Raw genomic sequence first — 9,226 nt, forward strand, 5'->3', positions numbered from 1 at the left:
CTACTCATCTGTTGGTGGATGCTGGGTTGTTACCATCTTTTTTTTTTCTTTTTTAAGGTTTTATTTATTTATTTGACAGAGCTCGCAAGTAGGCAGAGAGGCAGGCAGAGAGAGAGAGGAGGGAAGCAGGCTCCCTGCTAAGGAGAGAGCCCAGATGTGGGGCTTGATCCCAGGACCCTGGGATCATGACCTGAGCCAAAAGCAGAGGCTTTAACCCAGAGCCACCCAGGTGCCCCGAGTTGTTGTCAGTGGACACTTGTGTACAGGTGTCTATTTGAGTCCCTGCTTTCAATTCTGTGGGGTATATACCTGGAAGTGGAGTAACTGGATCCTATGGAGATTCCGTATTTAAGTATTTGAGGAACTGCCAAGTCCATGCATTACATTTTATATTAGAATACATTTGTCACAATTAAAAAGAAAGAAGGGAGGGACGCCTGGGTTGCTCAGTTGGTTAAGCATCTGCCTTCGGCTCAGGTCAGGATCCCAGTGTCCTGGGATCAAGTCCCATGTCAGGTTTCCTGCTTAGCAGAGTGTCTGCTTTTCCCTCTGCCTCTGACCCTCCCCCCTGCTCATGCTCTCTCTCTTTCAAATAAGTAAATAGAATCTTTACCAAAAACATAAAATAAAGAAGGGAGGTGTATTTGGTAGCACTGTCATAACAAAGCACCACGACAGAGTGGTTTAAGCAATAGAAATCTGTTTCCTCACAGTTCTGGAGGCTGAAAGTCTGAGATCTTGGTGTTGGCTTCTCTCCTTGTCCACTCCTATATCGTCACATGATTTTCCCTCTGTGTCAGTGTCTTAATCTCCTCTTCTTAGAAAAACACCAGTCAGATTGGATTAGAGCTAATTTTACCTTAGTTACCTCATTGAAGACTACATCCCCAAATCCAGCCATGTTCTGAGATGACGGGAGTTAGGACTTCAGTGTCTGCATTAGTGGAGGGGGGCCGCAAAATTTACCCCGTAACAGTAGGCAAAGAGCCAGCCATAGGCCAACTATTCATTGACTTCCCCAAACAAACCATGGTAGAGGAAAACCGGAAGGATGGTTTTTAATTTTGATTTTTGGATTTCAGGAAATGGCATTGACCTTTTCTGATATTCCTCAATTGATTTGTCATTATCCAGGGCATATTCCAATGAGGAATGAGGTAATGAGGCGGCACTTCTTTGTCTTCCCTTTTTTTTTTTTTTTTTTTTTTTAAGATTTTTATTTATTAGGGGCACCTGGGTGGCTCAGTTGGTTAAGCATCTGCCTTTGGCTCATTTCATGATCCCAGAATCCTGGGATCAAGTTCCTCATTGGGCTCCTTGCTCAACGGGGAGCCTGCTCCTCTGCCTGCTGCTCCCCCTACTTGTGCTCTCTTTCTCTCTTTCGACAAATAAATCTTTTTTAAAAAATATTTTTATTATTTGAGAGAGAGCGAAAAAGCTTGTGTGAGCGTAGTGGTGGATGGGCAGAGGGAGAGAGAATCTCAAGCAGAGTCCCCACTGAGCACAAAGCCGGGTGTGGGGCTCGATCTCACAACTTTGAGATCAGGACCTGAGTTAAGACCAAGAGTCAGACATTTAGCCGATTGAGCCACCCAGGCGCCCCTTCTTTGTTTTCTTAAATGTACATTCAGGGGACGCCTGGGTGGCTCAGTTGGTTAAACAGCTGCCTTCGGCTCAGGTCATGATCCCAGCGTCCTGGGATCGAGTCCCACATCGGGCTCCTTGCTCCGCGGGGAGCCTGCTTCTCCCTCTGCCTCTGCCTGCCTCTCTGTCTGCCTATGCTCGCTCTCGCTCGCTATATCTCTGACAAATAAATAAATAAAATCTTAAAAAAAAATGTACATTCAGGATTAAAGGTTCTTAACAACTACTCTCTGTGCCGGAAATAAAAGAGAGTGCTCTAATTAAAGGCTCACATTCTCCTTAAGGAAAAATGTCACATAGATGTGTTCTTCCTCGAACATCTCTCAATATCATGTGCTCTCCTCCTTTGGCATCCTTTTAAGTTGTTGCATGTGGCTGTATTACATGAGTGTGCCATCATTTATTGGACTAACCCCCTTTTGTTGGATCTAAAGGGATTTAACAACATTTTTTCTTTTCTTCTATCCCCACCTCCAAATTAGTAGTCCAGGTTGCTTACTGAATCACTCCTCTGTGGTCCCAGGTGACTTCCTAAGTAATTTCCCATCCCAGGGTTTCTCTCTAGCCAACATCCTCGTGGCTGCCTGAAGGATGTTTTTGTTTGTTTGTTTGTTTGTTTGTTTGTTTTCCTTAAAGATTATATTTTTTATTTGTCAGAGAGAGGGAGAGAGAAAGAATGAGCATGCGCACAAGGCAGGGGGAGCAGCAGGTAGAGGAAGAAGCAGGTTCCCTTCTGAACAAGGAGCCTGATGCATCGCTGGATCCCAGGACCCTGGGATCATGACCTGAGCGAAAGGCAGACTCTTAACTGACTGAGCCACCCAGGCATCCCTGCCTGAAGGATGTTCTTTTGTTTGTTTGTTATTAACCTATAATGAATTATTTTCCCCAGGGGTACAGGTCTGTGAATCATCAGGCTTACACATTTCACAGCACTCACCATAGCACATTCCCTCCGCAATGTCCATAACCCCACCACCCACTCCCTACCCCCCACCCCCAGCAACCCTCAGTTTGTTTTGTGAGATTAAGAGTCTCTTATGCTTTGTCTCCCTCCCGATCCCATCTTGTTTGATTTTTTTCCCTCCCGACCCCCCACAACTCCACCACCCTGCCTCTCAAATTCCTCATATCAGAGAGAATATGTATAATTATCTTTTTCTGATTGACTTATTTCATTTAGCATAATACCCTCTAGTTCCATCCACATCGTTGCAAATGGCAAAATTTTGTTTCTTTTGATGGCTGCTTAGTATTCCATTGTATGTATATATACCACATCCTGAAGGATGTTCTTTTTTTTTTTTAAAGATTTTATTTATTTATTTGACAGGTAGAGATTACAAGTAGGCTGAGAGGCAGGCAGAGAGAGAGAAGGAAGAAGCAGGCTCCCTGCCGAGCAGAGAGCCTGATGCGGGGCTCAATCCCAGGACTCTGGGATCATGACCTGAGCCGAAGGCAGAGGCCTTAACCCACTGAGCCACCCAGGCACCCCCTGAAGGATGTTCTTAACTCACTGCTTTCCTTGTGTCCCTGTCAGCCCAAGAATGGCTCTTTCTTGACTTTGCAATTGGTCCAAACACTTCTGCCTTTTTTTCTTCCCCCCAGGATTTTCTGCACATCAGTCTCTTTTCATCTTCTACTTTCTTCCCATTCTGGGGAGCTAGCCAGGTCCCCCAGCAATCTGAGTACATACCATACTCGTTCCCTTCTGGGCCTGGCTCATGCTTGTTGTTCCTTTCAAGAGTGGCTCTTCTCCTCCCTCCAGATGACGTTTCTGGCCTCTTCATCCAGGGAGGCCCAGCTCCTGTCTCGAGAGCTTCACAAATTCCCTGTAGTTACCCTTGCCTATATGGATTTTGCCTTTCTTTGCAGTTTTGGTTCAGTGAGATGGGCCCACACAGCTCATGAAGCAGTAAGAAAACAAGGCTTTGTCCCTCCCTGGATAGACTTAAAAGACAAAGATGTGTTGTAAATGTCCCCGCCACACCGGCCATATGACAGTTCTTGGAACATGCTCACTTTTTTTCCCACTTCCGTGTTTGCCCTTGCTGTCCCTCTGTTCCTCCAGCGCGTCCCAGCCAGCTTCTTCCTGACATTCGGATCCAGCTTAAATGTCACTTCCTTGGAGAGGCCATCCCTGATCCCTATCAGAAGTAACCCCGTGGTTCCTGTTAGGGCGTGCTGCTTGTTTTTCTTATGCCCTTTACCCCAACGTGTTCTCATCTCATTTCTTTTCTTTTCTTTTTTTTTTTTAAGATTTTATTTATTGGGACGCCTGGGTGGCTCAGTTGGTTGGACGACTGCCTTCGGCTCAGGTCATGATCCTGGAGTCCCGGGATCGAGTCCCGCATCGGACTCCCAGCTCCATGCAGAGTCTGCTTCTCTCTCTGACCTTCTCCTCACTCATGCTCTCTCTCACTGTCTCTCTCTCAAGTAAATAAATAAAATATTTAAAAAAAAAAAAAAAAAGATGTAAATTAAAAAAAAAAAAAAAGATTTTATTTATTTATTTGACAGACAGAGATCACACGCAGGCAGAGAGGCAGGCAGAGAGAGAGGAGGAAGCAGGCTCCCTGCTGAGCAGAGAGCCCAATGTGGGGCTCGATCCCAGGACTCTGAGATCATGACCTGAGCCGAAGGCAGCGGCTTAACCCACTGAGCCACCCAGGCGCCCCTCATCTCATTTCTTTATACATTGCTCACCCGCTTCCTTCACTGCACTTAACCTCCTGGACAACCTGGCTTGTTCACCTGTTTATCCCTAGTACCTGCATAGTGCCAAGATGGGCAGTAAATGAGCGATTAGTGAGATTGGATGGAATGGGGGGCAGAAAAAGGGGACATGGACAGGAGGCATGGAAACGGTCACTTGAATTTCTGGTTTGGGAGATTGAGCTGATGGCAGGTGGTACTACTAGTAACTGAGCTTGGGATTTCTGGAGGAGCATCTGTGGCTGAGGTGGAGCAAGCAGAAGTAGTGACTTCTCCTTTGTACTCATTTGATTTGCCTCTAAACTGTTTCAGTGGAATATTTAGAGGTTATTAAATAGGCACCATCCAAATCACAGTAATAGTTAGACATATGGTTAAACTTTAAAAAATAATAATAGCTAACATATTAAAAAATTTAACTTTATTTTTTTATTAACATATAATGAATTATTAGCCCCAGGAGTACAGGTCTGTGAATCGTCAGGCTTACACAATTCCCAGCGCTCACAATAGTACATGCCCCCGCCAATGTCCATAACCCAGCCACCCTATCCCTAACCCCCTTAGCTAACATTTAAAAAAATGATTTATTTTAGAGAGCGTGCAAGTGGGAGGGACAGAGGGAGAATTAAATTAAATTAAATTAAATTTAAATTTAATTATTTTATTTGTTTGAGAGAGAGAGAGCAAGCACAAGCAGGTAGAGGAGCAGAGGGAGAGGGAGAAATGGGGTTCCCCACTGAGCAGGGACCCTGGGATCATGACCTGAGCCAAAGGCAGATGCTTAACCAACTGAGCCACCCAGGCACCCCCTTTTAAAATTTTATTTGTTTATTTATTTTAAAGATTTTATTTATTTATTTGACACAGAGAGAGATCACAAGTAGGCAGAGAGTCAGGTCAGGTGGGGGTGGAGGCAGGCCCCCTGCTGAGCAGAGAGCCCAATGAGGGGCTTGATCCCAGGACCCTGAGACCATGACCTGAGCTGAAGGCAGAGGCTTAAGAGAGAGAGCACACTCATCAGGAGTAAGGGGGAGGAGCAGAGAGAGAAGCAGGCTCCCCACTGAGCAGCAAGTCTGATGTGGGGCTCTATTCTAGGACCTTGAGATCAGGGCCTGAGCCAAAGGCAGGTCCTTAACCTACTGAGCCACCCAGGCGTCCCAAGAGAGAATCTTAAGCAGGTTCTGAGCTCAGCCTAGAGCCTGACACGAGGCTCAGTCTCATGCCTCTGAGATCATGACCTGAGCTGAAATCAAGAGTCGAACACTTAACCAACTGTGCCACCCACGTGTTCCCAATAGCTAACATTTATTGAATGCTTATTCTGTAACTGGCAGTGAGTAGGGTACTCTACACGCATTTACACTTACATTTAAGACTTAAAACAACCCTTGGACACAAAGAAGCAAGTGAGGATTCTAACCATTAAATGAGCTAATTAGTGACTTAGCTAATTAGTGACTCAGGATTTGACTCTAGGTGGTCAGTTTCCAGAGTCTCTCTCCTACTGTACCACCATGCTGGAAGAGGCATGTAATGGACCCAAAGCCAAGATGAGTCCTTTGCCTTTGAGGAGCTTATTTTTTGCTTGGGGAATAAAATATAACTCATAACTTACTATACTGACCAGGCTTGCATTAAGCACTCATTCAAACCTGTCAAGTATGGCAATTATTTGGTTAAAATGGCCAGTCAGTATTGGGTACCTCATGCGCTGACTTCAGAAGACCTGGTCTCATGTGACCTTGACAATTAAGAGGAACTGAGGATGTTAGGAATGCAAAATCCTCTCCACAGATCATCATTTATTTTGGAAACATAATTTATAACCCTTTATAGCCCAACAGGAAAAGAGGAAACCAAAAGATCACAGTAAAAGCCAGAGAAGATAGTGATGACTAGATCTCTTCAAAAGAGAGTCGGAGTTAGTCAGGGGGCACTTGGGATTCCCAGAATGATGACTGCATGGGATTAGAATATGTGTTAAGAAATATACAAGCAGCAGGAAGTGAAACCACATCCAGTGCACCCATTGCTTAATTTTTTTAAAAAGATTTTATTTATTTATTTGACAGACAGAGATCACAAGTAGGCAGAGAGAGAGGAGGAAGCAGGCTCCCTGTGGAGCAGAGAGCCTGATGTGAGGCTCGATCCCAGGACCCTGGGACCATGAACCGGGCCGAAGGCAGAGGCTTTAAACCACTGAACCACCCAGGTGCCCTGCATAATTAAAAAAAAAAAAAAAAGATTAAAAAAAAAGGTGTTTTTTTAAAAAAGATTCAATTGTGTCATTAACTGCTGGGGTTAGCCTGGACCCCTTAGGTTGAGGCATCTATGCCAGAGATTGTCGTCCACTTCAGGTGCCATCACAGGTCCCAGGGTGTCCCCTGTACGTCAGACCAAGTGGCTGTAAATTGGGGGTTTCCATAACCCTGTTCTCAGGTTCAGTCATTTACCATAATGGTTCACAGAACTCAGGGAAACCATTTTTTTTTTTAAAGATTTTTATTTATTTGTTTGACAGAGATCACAAGCAGACAGAGAGGCAGGCAGAGAGAGGGAAGCTGGCTCCCTGCTGAGCAGAGAGCCCAATTTGGGGCTCAATCCCAGGACTCTGAGATCATGACCTGAGCTGAAGGCAGTGGCTTTAACCCACTGAGTCACCCAGGTGCCCCGGAAACCATTTTTTGTATTTACTGGTTTATTATAAAGGATACAGACCACAGCCAGATGAAGAGGTACATAGGGCAAGGTCCAAAACAGCCCTGAGCACAGATGTTTCTGTCCCTGTGGAGTTGGGGTACGCCACTCTCGTAGCATGTAGATGTGTTCATTGATTCAGGAGTTCTCCAAATTTCGTAATTGAGACATTTTTTAGGGGAGCTTTATCATGTGGGCACAATCAATTTTTAACTCCGTTTCTAACTCCTCTCCACTCTAGAGGATGAGAGAATGGGGCTCAAAGATCTAAGCTTCTGATCATAGCTTGGTCTTTCTGGCAACCAGCCCCCATTCTGAAGTAGGGAGCCCATCAAGAGTTGCGCTGTTAGAACACAAGACATTCTTATCACCTATTATCACCCAGCAGATTCTAAAGGATTTAGGAGCTCTATGTCAGGAATTGGGAGCAAAGACCAAATATATATCTTATAATGTCATAGTTGCTCAAAATATATGCTGAATGAAAGTGTCAATGCCTGACTGTGATTTAGGGATCTTCTGAGAAAAGGAAGTAAAAGGAACACTTCAGTAATCATAAATTATACATTATCTTTTATAATTAAAACAATGATATTTTTATTATCAAAACATATTATCTAGTTAAGACATGTGAATACCAAACTAGAATAGGGTGTATTTATTTATTTATTTATTTCCAAAGATTTTATTTATTTATTTGACAGACAGAGATCACAAGCAGGCAGAGAGAGAGGAAGGGAAGCAGGCTCCCTGTTGAGCAGAGAGTCCGAGATGGGGCTTGATCCCAGGATGCTGAGATCATGACCTGAGATCATGACACTGAGCCATCCAGGTGCCCTAGAATTAGGATGTATTTAAAAACTGGTGCCCTTTGAAGAGAGAAATGCAAGTTCATTACCAATTCTACATGAAACCAGCTAATGTTACAAGAAAGATCTCTAATACAGACATGAAGTAGTGAATACTGGGCAATTACCCTACAGAATAATGGGCTTAACTACAAGAAAACAGATCCTATAAAGTGTGATTCTCCTTGAGATGCCTTTGCTGATGACATTAGTTTATGCGGTCAACTAAAAACCAGATACAAATATGATGCACGTTATTGTTGGAGGTGTCAGACATTACACACTGTTGACATAACACATCACCCTCTCATCTAAAGCATCTGTGGGGAAGGAGAAAGGGGATAGTGGGAAGATCCAGAGCCCAATTGTCATTACAAATTCTGACTCCATTTGGGGCCTCCAGGGGTGGTAAAAAAACACACTAAGGATAAGGCATCAAGAAATAAAATAAAATAAAGGTATAAAGTTTCAAAGGTTTATCAGAATGGAATCTGTAGCTCATACATTAGAATTCTAGGAGCAAAATATTAAATTCTGAAGTCCCATATAACCAACTGTTCGAATACATTTCTTACATATAAGAAGTCATGTATCATCTCCTATCTCTGAAAGACAGTAAAAATGAAAGTCCAGTCTGGCCTAATTTATTCCTGAGTTTATTTATTTATTTATTTTTTTAAAGATTTTATTTATTTATTTGACAGAGATAGATCACAAGCAGGCAGAGAGGCAGGCAGAGAGAGAGGAGGAAGCAGGCTCCCTGCTGAGCAGAGAGCCCGATGCGGGACTCGATCCCAGAACCCTGAGATCATGACCTGAGCCGAAGGCAGCGGCTTAACCCACTGAGCCACCCAGGCGCCCCTATTCCTGAGTTTAAAGCCAGATAAAATCCTGGGTCAAAAAAAGAAGTGTTTTGCTCATATTCATGTTACATGAATACAGTAAAACGCACCTGGTTTTCAAAACATATCAAAATGGTACACTTTAGCATATGTATTAAGAAAACTCATAGACCCTTCATCATTTACAGTGTTGAATAGTGGTCTTTATTTATTCTTTAAAAGAATTGTTTAGAAATAATCAATTCTAATATCAGAACCATGAAAAAGAAATCCTGAAGGAAGATCCTAAAACCTCTGACTGTCCATTTTCACATTCTTAGAGGTCACTATACAGAAATAGTAAAGGTTTGGGTGTGAGTTGCTTTTTTTTTTTTTTTTTTAAAGATTTTATTTGTTTATTTGACAGACAGAGATCACAAGTAGGCAGAGAGGCAGGCAGAGAGAGAGAGAGGGAAGCAGGCTCCCTGCTGAGCAGAG

At 43.5% G+C, this 9,226-nt stretch overlaps 1 protein-coding gene across 1 annotated transcript in view; it reads left to right on the top strand.

Annotated features, from left to right (window-relative positions):
• IFT81 (intraflagellar transport 81) overlaps positions 1-9,226 on the top strand; it is a 194,147-nt gene that overhangs the window by 16,746 nt on the left and 168,175 nt on the right. The window lies entirely within an intron of this gene.

Source organism: Mustela nigripes, chromosome 8 (genome assembly GCF_022355385.1).
Source record: "Mustela nigripes isolate SB6536 chromosome 8, MUSNIG.SB6536, whole genome shotgun sequence".
NCBI lineage: Eukaryota > Metazoa > Chordata > Mammalia > Carnivora > Mustelidae > Mustela > Mustela nigripes.